The sequence below is a fragment of the Triticum dicoccoides genome, chromosome 5B (genome assembly GCF_002162155.2).
Source record: "Triticum dicoccoides isolate Atlit2015 ecotype Zavitan chromosome 5B, WEW_v2.0, whole genome shotgun sequence".
Taxonomy (NCBI): Eukaryota; Viridiplantae; Streptophyta; class Magnoliopsida; order Poales; family Poaceae; genus Triticum; species Triticum dicoccoides.
Genome location: NC_041389.1, coordinates 272,278,655 through 272,292,904, shown reverse-complemented (window position 1 = coordinate 272,292,904; position 14,250 = coordinate 272,278,655). Strand labels below are relative to the sequence as shown.

Genomic DNA, 14,250 nt, shown 5'->3' with positions numbered 1-14,250 from the left:
ATAAAAGTGGTGGTGGAATATCACAGTGGAGTGGATAACATGACTCCTAAACTGGTAGCTCATCGAGCGTCGAGGTGAGGCTCGAATAAATTTATTTGGGTAGCGGAAGCGGATATAACACAGTGACCAAATCCAGGGTCGCACGAGACTGACTGGGACTCCTCTAGGCGTCGGACTCGCTATTGAACTCTTCATCCATGAGATCGCCTTCGTCAGCATCTGGCCAAATCAACAAGCCAGGTGAGTACTTTGAAAGTACTCGCAAGACAATTCGGACGTAAGATAAAACAAATGCATGCATGAATGTGTCATGAGCAATTAATAATGCACATTCAAATGATTAACTTGCACGACAATATTAAACAATAAGGAAGTCAGGCGGTAGTCCTCCCGAAATCCTCAAAATAACTGAAGACTGATCGGGTGTCTGAAGCGACGCCTCGAAGGGTGAACAAATAAATAATCATGCCACAGTCGGGCGTCTAAGTGACACCACATAAAGGGCTTATATTGAAAAGTATAGGACATGCGTGCCACAGTCGGACGTCGGAGCGACATCACAGAAAGGGCTTATATCAAAAGTAAATCTCTACTCCTAATGGACGACTTGGTGAATAGTCTGCGCGGTTTATTTTCGCTTGTTTTTTTGTCATCCTCCCACCTCCGGTTTATTTTCGTCATCCTCCCACCTCCTTTAACTCGCAGCCCTTCTGCGAAAAAACCGGTGTCAAAAAAACCCTACGATCGATCCCTCGTGCCCACTGCAGATCGTTCTCCGCCGCCAACCAGCCTCTCCAGTACGTACGAAATCCTTCGCCGCCGCCCCCATCACAGATCTCCTGCCGCCGACTCTTCGTTGCCGCCGCCCACGGACGAAGTCGTTCGTTGCCGTCGCCGCCGTCCGAGGGGAGACGCCGCCGCCGCGTCTCCAGGGCAAGGCGGTTTGAATCCCTGCCGCCGAACTCCGGGAGACGTCGTCACCCCCGTCCGACAGGAGACGCCGCGCCGCCTCCCCTCGGTGGTCGCGCTATCCCCCCTCCCCCCACTTTGTCGTGCTACCCCAGCCCACTGCAGCACCATGGTGGGATCGAGATCGGGGATGAGGTGGGAAGGGACGAGGCAGAGGCCATGAAACCATCTCCTCTCTGCCCAAGCGCCTCATTCTTTTCTGTTTGAACTAGATTTGCTTGTTCGGAATTTTGCAGGCATGTGCTGTGATTTATTGATCTGGTCTTGTTTTGTTTGCAGAGACGCCTGGTGATGTATCAAATTCTGTCATGCAAAATAAAGGAGCGCTGAGGATGATGGTTTTCATGTTGCCTTGGATCATGCTGGTTCGGTAGTGGCCTCTAATATGTCAGGTAAGATCTTGGGGTATTATATTCTCTGATTCTCCATTAGATTGTCGGCTCATTGCAGGATTTGTCTTGTTGTGTTGGGTTAGTTGTGATGCGTGTCGCCTATAGGGATACACTGTGGCCGCAGGCCATGCGTGTGCCTATGCATGCTAGGTAATATTTGTGTTCATCCATGCAAGAGGAAAGTAACTTAATAGTTGGAAATAAAAATGATTCCGAGAGGATTTGGTCATGGTGCAGTATTCTTAGGCTAACTTATTATTTCTTGTAGAAGCTAGAAAGATATGTCTAGATAATAAATGTACATAAAATTTGGTACGTATAGTTTCAATACATTTGCATTTCACTTTCAGTTATATGTTGGTTTCTAGCATGCTTTTATTCGAGGTCTTTGCCAAGTGGTGTGTGGCTGAATTAGATGGCAGTTGTTCCATCGGTTGTTGCTGTTCATATAGAGTTTACCTTTGATTTCCTATATGGTGTACTTGGGTCCAGTTCTCTTCAGAAAAATTTGATGTAGTTTTCTACACTAATTAGCCTGATTGGTATTATTTGGTGACCTATGAAGTTGTATAGCTATCTTGTAGAAGGAACCGGTAATCTGCCAAAAGTAGAGCCATGACCCATGATAACTGCATTCAATGAAGACTGTATTACAAGAATTTTCAATCAATAATAAAAATATGGTTTTCGGTAGTGCTTGTACAATGAAAAGGGATAGTCCCAAGATTCAAGTTTGTTCACCAGAGTGGCTTTTTGATTAGTTTTTGCTTTTATTTCAAGTGCTAATCGAGGAACCATGGCAAGTACAAGCTTTATGCTACCATGAGGGTAAATTCTGCATCACTTATTAATCTTTGCTATACATTGAAGATGCAAAAAAAAAGAAATAGATGGTCCACAACAGAGTTGTCCAGGGACAATGAACAAAGGGTATCTCTTCATGAAATGTATGGTACTTCCATCATGGAGGTGTTGTCTTGCCCCTGCAGACCTATCATCTTGTCTGGAGGTGCGGGCTGACAATCATGGGGAAGTAATAAGTGTAGTGGCCATCGACCGGGGGCGGGGAGAAGATGACGGGAACTTTTTGGGATGACAAAATTTGAGACAGAGGAGATGCTACTGCTCCTGATTGTTGCTGATGATGTCTACGGGAGAGAGATTGGGAACACGATTTCTCATATGCATATCAATGTATAGCTACCGACGAATTGCTCTGAATTTCTGGTAGTTATCGAAGGATAGAGGATTATTCAGTGATTGAACCACCCAACTGTTTCTTTATATCTGACTTGCTAAGTGTTTAGGTGTTTAGGTGCACACGTCTGATATGAAACTGAAATTAAGAGCTGAAAATAATATATTTTGTGCACAATAAGAGATGCAAGTATTTGCCAATCTGAATTGATTAACTCGGTTCTCAAAAAAGAATGAATTGATTAACTCAAGAGCAACAATACCATGTCCTTATTAATAACAAATACCAAGATAAGCTGGGTACTGAAGTCATATTGAGTTACTGACACAACCCCATAATGAATGAGATGTGAACCAAGTCTTGATACGAATGACACAACTCTGTAGCAAACTTGCTACTTTGGTTTCTGAAGCTTAGTGCATATGATTTCTGGGCACTGGAGCCATACTAACACAGCCCCATAACGAGTCTTCCACCATGCACTTCATTTGAACAATATGTAATTTATATTCGAGGGTTCATGTGCTGGAGAGATAAATCATTGCAATCTTGACTATTGTATACTGCTTTGGAACCTTGCCGAGCGCAAATCTGCAAAGCCATATGTGTTATTTTCTGATCCTACAATTATTTTTTAAGACAATACATGATTGACCACGTTTAACCAGTTGGTTCATGTATGTTCATTAAAGAGCAGAAAAGATTTGTTGAGAAGAGAAACAAAACACTGTACTAGCGACAGGGTAGAGCACGACGGGTAGGAGGAGGTGAGAAACAGAGTAGAGAGTACTGCACCTACAACAGAGTACGGGAGGATTGGGAACAGGGTAGAGAACGACAGGGAGGAGGGGAGAAATAGAGTAGAGGGCACTACACCTACAACAGAGTGCAGGAGGATTGGGAGAAGGAAACAAGGAGGAAGAGGCAACAAGAAGAAGAGAGAGGGCAGGAAGAGTGGTGAGGGATCGCTAGAGTGCGACCATGGCCTCGCGCTCTTGGATTGGGAATTTCAGCCTACTTTGGCATGCTCACACCTGCGTACTGGAGCTCGCGCTGGAGTAGTAGTAAGGCCTATATTGTGGACGCGGATGGACTGCGGTGCCTCCCGCCTCAGCAGCTCTAAGGTTACACATTCTCTGCACACACCGCCTTTAAGAGTGCACATATCAGTGGAGGGCCCATGCCGATCTTTTGGTCCTTGAGGTTCATCTTCACGAACTTTTTTTTGAAATCCAAAATTTGGTGCTAGATCATACCACAATGCTTCATATGATGTGGTACAAATGTTAATTGGGAAAACTCAGTCGTCTTTTATCTAATATATTTGCATATGACTGTTGCATTTCAATTCTTTTGCAGATAGTCCATGTCGTTGGACGTCGTCGGTCTGGCGGAGAGCATGTCCGCGGTCGATCTGGAGGTCGTGTTCGGCTCCATCGGCCGCGTCACCGGCTCCGAGTTCGTGCGCACTAGCGGCCGCAACTTCGTCTACATTGCCACTGCCCCTCCCACAAGGTCATGACGAAGTTGTTCTCCACCGTAATCATCAACAATCTCATTGTAACTATGTTTCTACACCTCGGCAATAATTAATAGTAGCAGATTGGGGTTTTGTTGATTTTCCACATTAGCCATGTGCATTCTGTGGTTTGAATGGAGAAGTTTGTGTTTGAGGCGAGTAGAGCTTTACCAGCTTAATAACAGAGGGTGGTGTTTGCAGTTGCTGTGGGTGCTGATTGTTCCCCAGTCTCAGTTTCTTGGAATGGCGGTTCAAGAAGGGACATCATCGTGTGGCTTGCGTGACCATAGGGCTCTTGACCAAGCCGAGCAAATTAATTTTCACAGCTCACCAGTATTGCAATTTTATGGTGCGAGTGTCTCTTGACCATAGGGCATCTAAACCATTGTGTTGATTGCCATGTTGTCAGTTGTCACTTTACAGTCCTAGAAGTTTTGCTTGAAAATCTCAGAATATCAGAATTCCAGCATTTCAAAAGCTAAACAACACGATGTTCCTAAAAAGATGTTGTTTTGCTTGTAGAATATAATTAGTTTTGAATTATTTTGTAGTGAAAAGGTCTGCACACAAGGTTTGTTGTGTATTTTGTAGTTACCTCCATTGATTGTATCGTATTGAGTGCTGTATGTAGTGAGTTGGGCGTGTGTGTCCTGTGGAGGCGCTGTGCACCTTCAGGGTCAAGATGGCCATCTGCTGTCGAGCTTCGCCGCCTCACGCAGCAGGACTGACTCTGATGACATGTTCAGAGCAGGTTCGATCCAATCTACCTTTTATTTCCATGGCCTTCCCACCTCCACCCCTATTATTGCTATTTTACTTAGTGCGTGTTTTGAGAAGATCAGGTTGCATGTTGTTCTATACTTCTTTACCTTTGAAAAGTTCTTACCTTGGTTTTTATACATAATTTAGCATGGGTAAACTAATAAAATTTAATCACGGAGAAGGACATGAGCTTGCACAGAGTTTTTAGTAGATGACGACATAAATTGTGGCATTGGTCGCAATCTAGAAGTTTTTCAGGTGAGTGACATGGTTTAATTTGGAGAAGCACGAGCTAGGATGCAGTCACATATTTTTTAATGGTTCCTGCCTATTCCTTGTGGTATTATCAGTATTTTCTAATTGAATTGAATTTCTATGTGATAACCTTCCAGATCCAAATCCTACTTCAGAAAGTGTATATGAGCAAAGGTCTGCACCTAAACGTTATCAGAAGTGAGGTCTTAGACAAGGTAATGTTTTTCTATCTGATGAACTAGACAAGGTAATGTTCAAACTTGGAAGTGATCAAATCATATACTTTGGTATGAAAGAGTGTAAACTAACTATTACATGTACATCTTAGCTCTAGATTTTCAGTTTGTGCTTGTCTAATGTAGAAAATGTTGTCCAACAAACACGGCCTGAAGGTCAAAAAATATCATTCATCCTTGTGTTGCAGTAAAATATATCTCTTCATTACAAAAAATAGTCCATTTAGATTTCGGAGCAGTATATGCCGAGTATCTATACTCATTTTTCTTTAAGATAATTTTAAGGGGTACTGCTTAAGTTCCACATGCAATGTGTTGTAGCATAATTTATCTTATTCTGTTAATTACAAAACTATCTCTGAATAACTTATAGATATATCAAAATCTCACAAATTCGAATAGACCATCTAGTGTACTTCTCAATTTTGGTATTGGCGGTGACATTGTTATTCGAGATTATTTTGATGTTAACTTTTTTTTGCCCTTTAAATTTAAAATACTTGAAACATGATCTGGGTGCTTCTTCTTGATCTGGTCGGTGAGTGAGGAGGTAAGAAACAGGGACATAGAGGCACATTGGGCTTAGAATTTAGGGAAATAGAAACCATCTAAAGTCTCTCTACCCTAAAATAAATCTGAACCTTATAATGAAGCTTGGTTTAGTATTTTTTTTTCTCCAAGAAAGATCAAGTAATCTGATATCGAGCTTGTTCTTTTAGAGTAATTGAATTTTGAGTTTCTAATGATTGTTCATGCCTAATTGGCAATATATATTGACAACAAATTATTTTTGTTGTCGGACGAAGGGCATGACCGATGGCACCAGCGGGAGGTGAGTGCCGGTGGAGGTAAGTGAGAAAAGGAGTAGCGTGAGGCAGTAGACAGCCTTGAAAAGGATGAAGGGCCTGCTGCTGGGGTTTGCTCCTAGGTATTTTTGGATCAGTGCCGGCGGCCCAAGTATCTTGTTTCGTCTCTGGATCCTAAACTATATATCTCTAATCTGCAATGACATGCAGTAGTGACGGGTACAAGTGTGTGGCTGCTCCAGTGCCGCCGCATGCTCCAGTACAGCCCAAACATGGATGCAGGTGGATGTGGGCACCGTGGCTGCCACCAAGGATGTGGGGGTCGCGCCACAACTGGCATGGACGCGGTGGGCGCGCCGAAACTGTCAAGGACACGGGAGCCACACTGCAACCTTAGTGATTTCCCTAATTTCTTTAGGTATGTGAGGTCGATTTAATATTCACATATATGCTGAAATTTGACACCGAAGAACCAGCAATCGAGTTATATGAAATTTCTTGCGTGAGCTATACCCTTCTTTTTAGTACTGAGAAATTCCCATGAGTACCAATGGTGAAATTTTCAGGTCTAAATACTCGATGAGATTCTCATTTCTGGCATTCTTCATGAACCTATCAAGGAGAACATTTCAATACTAATTGCTGCAAAGGTGTTCTCAACACCGGCTAGCAAGAATAGAGTATGTTTTTTTAATGCTCACTGTTGTAAGCTTGATTCACAAGGAGCTTCTCAATGTTGTACATATAGTTTGTGAGTAACAGAAATAAAACCTATTACTTCATTCTTGTCTTGTACCTCCAATTCATATCCGACTAATAAGTAGAGTTCAGTTATGTGCTTCAATATTAGGAAGTCATTATCTTCTACTCCCTCCGTTCCTAAATATTTGTCTTTCTAGAGATTTCAACAAGTGACTACACACAGAGCAAAATGAGTGAATCTACACTCTAAATATGTCTATATACATTTGTATGTGGTAGTCCATTCAAAATCTCTAAAAAGAAATATATTTAGGAACGGAGGGAGTAAAACAAATTTTGTTACCTACTCAAACATATTTTGTTCCTGTGTTTCCGATAAATTTTCTATAAAAAATGTGTACAATAGAACCTGCAGAACCTGCATTGGACCATGATCATTCGCTCTATTTCCTCTGTCTATGCTCTATTTCCTCTGTCTAGGTGAATAAGTCATCTTAGATTGTGCACCATGACCAAGGTGGAGAGGAAAACGAGAGAACTTAATGTTTATTTGCTAATTAATATCATTGCATGCAACAAACTGACCACTGCATGTCATGTTTGATAGTCTCAGGTCATTAAAAGCATACATGCCCCACATCTCTTATTGGTTGATTCCTTTATTTATGTCAAAAAATAAGAAACAACGTGAGAGTTAATGCACCGCGCCTATGTGTTTTGGGACTATTTGGTTTTCATAAGATGACTTACTCACCTAGACGGAGGGAGTATCTATTTCTTCTAAAGAGTCCAGATTCCTACGCATTCATAAATACGATTTAGTGTGCTATTACATTTCTTGGAATCAGATGCTATATTTTCTATGGGAATTCGTTGACACAGTTCCTTACAAAAGTTGTATCTTTGAAACGGACAAATAGCTCTATGTAATTCTATCATACATTCTGATTTTGAGGCAAGTAAACCAGTTATCTTTTTCATTCTAGCAAGGTACCATATACATGTTATGAAATTCTCCTTTGCCTTCCAGGTGAACCAAATGGGCATCTTTTTAAAAATGGAGGGAATTCGTTTGTCAATAAAAGTAAATTTGTCACAGGGGATGTTGTCTTATTTCTTCAAGTATGAGCAATGTTGTCTTATTTCTTCAATTATAAGAAAATGAACAGTGTGTTGAAGTTAACAACTTTCTATCCTTATTCCTCTTATTAATTGTGTGTTATCCCGATTTATATATGTAACAATGATGAATGATGATGATGTAAGGAGAGCCATTATGTTTCCTTGAACAAAACAACTCTCTATCCTTATTTCTCCTAAAAGCTTTCAGACGATACTCACACCATATGATTCCTTGAAACATAGAAGTATTTTGCACATCTATTACAATCCAAAGTTTTTTTAACTAATATTATTCTTTATATTTGTAAGTAGTATAAAGTTGCCCAAAAATTGGTAATATGATTTTGGATGATATATTATGATGCTGACAAGGAGGTTACTAGTGTTGAATAAAATAGCTGTATGAAATTTTTATTTGTACAGTATTTATTGTCTTTTGCCTCTTGTTTTGCAGGTTATCTAGAATGATGGTAGGTATTAATGAAGTAGTCCACGTTAGCTGGACTGGCTCAAATCTTAGCAATTTAGAATCTCAATATCTTGGGGCTGCCTTGCAGTATTTCAGAGAGCTGTATTATTCCCGGACATTTTATGTTGCCTCACGATGAGAGTTGAAAGTGCGCTGATGTGCTGTCAGAACCTCCCCCCCCTCTCTCTCTCCCTCTCCCTCTCTCTAATGGATAATAACCTACACATGTGAGATGATCAAATCTTAAGCATAAATAATAAATCCATTCAAGTGTTATTATCATTGTAATGAAGTGCAAAATAAAAAGTTCAATGTTTCTATTTTTTGTCAAAATATATTGCAAGTGAAGTGAAGTTTAATTATAATTTTTTGTTATTGGCTATCTTTTCAATCTATGTTAAAGTTGACATACAATAGTACAAATTTTACAAAGCCCGTGGCAACGCACGGGCAATCTACTAGTAACAATTATGCCACAGTCGGACGTCTGAGCGACATCGCAGAAAGGGCTTATATCAAAAGTAAATAACAAATATGCCACAGTCGGACGTCTGAGCGACATCGCAGAAAGGGCTTATATCAAAAGTAAATAACAAATATGCCATAGTCGGACGTCTGAGCGACATCGCAGAAAGGGCTCATATCAAAAGTAAATAACAAATATGCCACAGTCGGACGTTTGAGCGACATCGCAGAAAGGGTTTATATCAAAAGTAAATAACAAATATGCCATAGTCGGACGTCTGAGCGACATCGCAAAAAGGGCTTAAATTCATTATTAAACTCACAAAATATAATACTCGTGAGAAATATTCAACACATAGTAATAAACGGGTTAGTCCATCCACAGGAATAAACATTTAACCGGACTTAACACTCATGTAGTTCTCCGGAGTTTTTGTCACCGAGACTGACACTTGACAAGATAAGTTGAACACAATACTCGGATATGGATAAGATGATTCAAGGATTTTTGACTCTACAGAGTTTGTACTAAATTTCCCACAGCCAACGGATTTCCGTAGTCACGAAGGACTAGTTCCGTTTATGGTATTTCGGAAGAAACACATCTAACCAGTACACACCCATCCCATCTCACGATGCCAGGAATCACCCTAGACAGCGTTCAAGAAAAACTTTGAGACGGGGAGATCACAATCTCGAATAGCATGGGATCAAATTTATATACGTGTGCTCTAAGGGGTGCCCCCCTCTCGGTCCCAACCGGAAACACCCATGCCCCCTGACCGGATGACTGGCTTTAATCCAGGGCCATGGAACCATCATCACGGCCTCTCGATTTGGTGTGTACCAGGAAAGCGGTTTGCAACTTACTAAGCCATATCCCTTGCGGAAAACATGTGGTAGTACAGGAAGGGAAAACGGATGGAAACTGGACTGAATCATGTTGACACTGGAGTCAAATAGTCTGGCATAAGACTGGCATGCTACAACACTGCCATCTTACCCATTCTCATGCCATCACATGGCCATGCAAACTCATATCCAACAACTCATGGATTTTCGAAAACTCACTAGCCACATCTTTGCATGTAACATAACATTCATCGAGATGCTCATAAACATGCCATGAAACTACTTAATGCAAACATGCCAAAGACACTCATCATATCAAAAGTTCAAACATGCTTGCCTGGTTCGGAGTAGTCAGAGTCTAGCTTGGCGAAGTTCGCGGTTCCGTCACCTCCTTCGGTATCTACGGTATACAGAAATACAAGCACTATCGTAAATACCGTGAGGTGCACAAAAGTATTCCAAATATTTTTCAAATAAATATGATAAAAAACTAGACAAAAATTTAAAGAGGACAAAAAAAGAAACAATCAAAAATCCTTTTCTATTTAAAAGTTATAAGGGTTTTAATCCAGGGATCTTTCTGTAATGAAACAGAAACTTCTCAGGGGGCTAAACAGAAAAGACCAGAAAAACGTTTCAGATTGAAAGCGCATTTGCCCGAATACATTTTTAGAAAATGTTTCGAAAAAAAAGAAAGGAGAGGCTGACGGGGGAGGTGGGGGTGTTCCCCCCCATCAGGTTTGAATTTTCAAAAGGGGAGAACAGAGCTCGTTGGCGCCCGAGAGCTGCGGTGGTCGCCGGCGGCGATCCACGGCGAGGCAGAGGGATCGGGCGATACCTACGTGCTCAGCATGTCCTTCCGCGTTGGTGGGTGGTGGTGGTGGTCGCCGGCGATCACCATGTCGACGGCGGCCCTTGCTCCGGTGGACGGCGGCTCGGGTGGAGTTGGATCTCGCCAGGGAGTGCTGCGGAGGTCAAATTGAAGCTGGGGTTAGCTCACTGGTTGCTCGAGGAGGCTACTAACGTGGTTTGGGCGTCGGGGATGGCCTTACCGGAGTGGATCGAGATGGTGGCCGAGGCGGATCGAGGCGGCCGGAGTTGGGGGAGGAGACCTCCTCGAGGTCCTCCTAGAGGTTTGGCGGGGTGTTGGTGGGGTGCAGTGGTGGTGCGTGCTCGAGAGCGAGCTCGGGGCCTCTTTTTATAGGCGATCTGAGGCGGTAGCCGTGAACGGGGATCTCCGGTGATGGTTACGGCGGCGCAGAGCTTGGTCGGGGAGTTTAGGGAGTTTGGCATCAACGTGGAGTTCCACCGGTTCCGTTTAGGCGCTAAACGAGTTTGGATTAGGCTCCCTGGGTGGCTTTGACGGAACGGGGCGGCGCGGGCCCATTGGCGGCAGAGGGCGCGCCCCGTGCTTGCCGGGCCACGGCGACGGTGCTGCGGGGGTGCGCTGGCATGCATGAGGCCACGTGGAGGGCTAGGGGGTGTTGGGCGGCGCCGGACGGCGTAGCGAGCTGGCTCTGGCTCCCGTTGGCCGCCAGGAGTGGCTCTGCCACCGCAGAAGCTGCCGGCGTCGGCGATGCTCACCGCCATTGACACCTGCGTCCGTCCAAGAGGGCGTGCGGTGCTCTGGTCAAGGAGGAGAGGCCATGCGCAATGCGCCAGGGCGCACTGATGATCGATGACAACACACTAACGAAAAACGACACTGAAGTCTGTGAAACTCTGAAAGTGTACAGGAACAGTGCCGGCCAAGTGCTCGACGAAATGATTTTGGCATGTGGGGAATTTTCCTTGAGCTGATTTTTTGGTGGGGTGGCCTCTCATTGCATCTGGGGGCTGCGTGAATTTTGGTAGAATTTTTTGGAGAAGAGAAAATATGAATTTCACCAAATTTGACAAATCTGGTCCAAACTTGCCGAAGTTGAAACTTGAAAATTTTGAAAAGAGGAAGAGTGGATCTTGATGGATCTAGGTTGGGGGTGCTAAAGACTATCCAGAGGAGTTGGTTTGAGATCAAAACTCAAAGGGAATTAGGTACTTGCTTTGTAAATCACCTAGGCTTAAAATAAATGACAGAATTGTTTTGGGAAATAAAATAAATGAAATAAAATCCAAAAATGGGTTGGACTTGTTGGAACAGAAAGTTTGGATTGCCCCAAAGTGGAGGGAGGGGTTCTGGGAAGGATTTACCACAAGAGGCATGGTAAAACCATGGGTGGTTCAAAACAAAAGAAGCCCCAAAACCCAAAGGGTTTCTTTAAAAGAAAATAAACTCCAAAAATACATTTGAGAAGGGAACAATCAGAAGAAAGGTTTTTAATAACCAAACACCAGAGTTGAAGAAGATACAAAAATAAAATCCTTGCCATGGGAAAAGTTTTGAGAGAGAGGTTTTTGGAAGGATTTAAATGACCTTCTTCAAATCCAACAAAGTTTTTGTTGAAAACCAAATAAATTTTTTTTGGAGTGTCACTGATTCCGAACTGAAACCCTAGGAAAGAGGGTGTTGGGTTCGAGAGGAAAATGAATGTTGATGGTTCATACTGTATGCCTGAGCAGTACCTCGAAACCACCTGGGTTGCTGCTAAGGACCCTTCAGTTGACCCATCCACTTTATCTGGCTTCACTTGTGCTAATCCAGTTGTCATTAATGAATCCTTTGATTTCATTTATAAACTGTTTAATAATCATAATGATGAAGTGTTTGCCAGGTATATTGGTACTAACTGCTGGAATGGGTCACCCCAGAAGAAGATCTGGGTGCCCAAAAGTTATCTTGAGAAGCTTCCCGTGAATGTCGTCATGACAACACATGGGAAGAAGACAAACCCTAGACCAAAGGCGTCATATGACCCAAATGCTTCATACAGACAGAGGACCACTCATGGTCACCCTAACGCCAATGTTTTGCAGGAGAACATTTATGAGACTCATGAATATGAGCGTGTTTCCTCTAACCTCTATGTTCACAAAACTAAGAACTTTTCTGCATATTCATATGACTACTATTCTCCTCCTACAAAGCTATTTGCCAGGGCTCCCAAGCCAAAGTTCTCAGATGCTACACTTAGACTCATTGCTTCTAAGCCACCCCTAAAGATGTGGGTGGTTAAGAAGAATTAACTTCTCTTGCCGGAAACATCTTGTGGGATGTAAGATAAAATGCCTCAATGGTCTTACCATGTATTTCGTCCTAGGATTCCTTGACAAGCATCCTATCATGCCTAACCAGAATCTAAACTTTGATAATATGCTTGTTCGCTACATATTTCTGCTTCACAATACTCTTGGTGAAGCCTATCCCGCTAACTGCATTGTAGGGTACAACTCCGAAAGCCACTAAATGGCATCAAGATCAAGCACATCCGGAGTGACAGTGGCACTGAGTTCAAGAATGCTGGCCTCGACACTTATCCTGATACCTTGGGCATCACGCATGAATTCTTTGCTCCATACATACCTCAGCAGAATGGCATCATGGAGCGTAAGAACAGAACGCTGATTGAGATGGCACACACGATGCTCGATGAATACAAGACTCCAAGAAAATTCTGGCCCAAAGCCATTGGTACTGCATGCCACATTATCAAAAGAGTTTATCTTCACAAGTTCTTCAAGAAGACATCTTATGAACTTCTGACTGGTATGAAGCCAAACGTCAGTTACTTCAAAGTCTTTGGTGGTAGGTGCTAGACCAAGGATCTGAAAGTGCTAGTATTCGACAAGAGGGGGGTGAATAAGTGATTTTGATGAAAGTCTTCAAAACAGGGGTGTTTTGAAAACAAACAATAGAAATGAACCTATTGACATGCAGCGGAAGGTAGACTAAACACTAGACAAGCCATAGTTAAGTAAGCAATGTAGTGAAAGCACGAAGACTATCAGCAGCTAGGTAGTATGGATCAGGATGGAAGATAGTATGAAGCCAAAGAGTAAACAGTCTTCACACAGTGAAGTAAATTAGATCAGGCAAGTGGGCAAAGACTTCACGAAGACAAACTGTAAGTAAGGTGAGAGAGGAAGGATTGAACCGGTTGCTCGGAGAGGACAAGGGATTTGTTGGACCAATTCCAGTTGCTGTGACAACTGTATGTCTGGTTAGGGAGGCTAAGATTCAACTCAGAAGACCATGTCTTCACCTTATTCCCCTTGAGCTAAGAACACTTAGTCCTCGCCCAATCACTCTGGTAAGTCTTCCAGGGAGGCTTCCAAACCTTCACAGACTTTGTTCACTGGCAATCCAGATTGACTATTGGATGCTCAGAACGCGACGCCTAACCGGCTGGAGGATTCACAGTCCTCAAGTGTAATAAGTCTTCAGGTCACGCGGAAAGAAAGACTTCAGTGATGCCTAACACTCTTGGGCTCTGGGTGTTTTGGGCTTTGTCCTCGCAAGGATTTCTCTCTCAAGGGCTTCGGAGGTGGGTTTCTCTCAAACGACAAAAGTCGTGCACTAACTCTGAGCAGCCACCAATTTATGGTGTAGGGGGTGGGCTATTTATA

General features: G+C 42.8%; 1 long non-coding RNA gene across 4 annotated transcripts; it reads left to right on the top strand.

The window, feature by feature from the left end:
- The first annotated feature begins 754 nt into the window (after positions 1 to 754).
- LOC119308377 lies at positions 755 to 6,909 on the top strand. Of its 4 annotated transcripts, XR_005150073.1 has the most exons (5): positions 755 to 1,104; positions 1,249 to 1,361; positions 3,919 to 5,310; positions 6,138 to 6,259; positions 6,348 to 6,909. It is a non-coding gene; the product is annotated as an uncharacterized LOC119308377 (long non-coding RNA). The 4 variants fall into 4 exon arrangements; XR_005150072.1 differs by having other exon boundaries at positions 6,138 to 6,909; XR_005150070.1 differs by having other exon boundaries at positions 3,919 to 6,259.
- Positions 6,910 to 14,250: the final 7,341 nt, after the last annotated feature.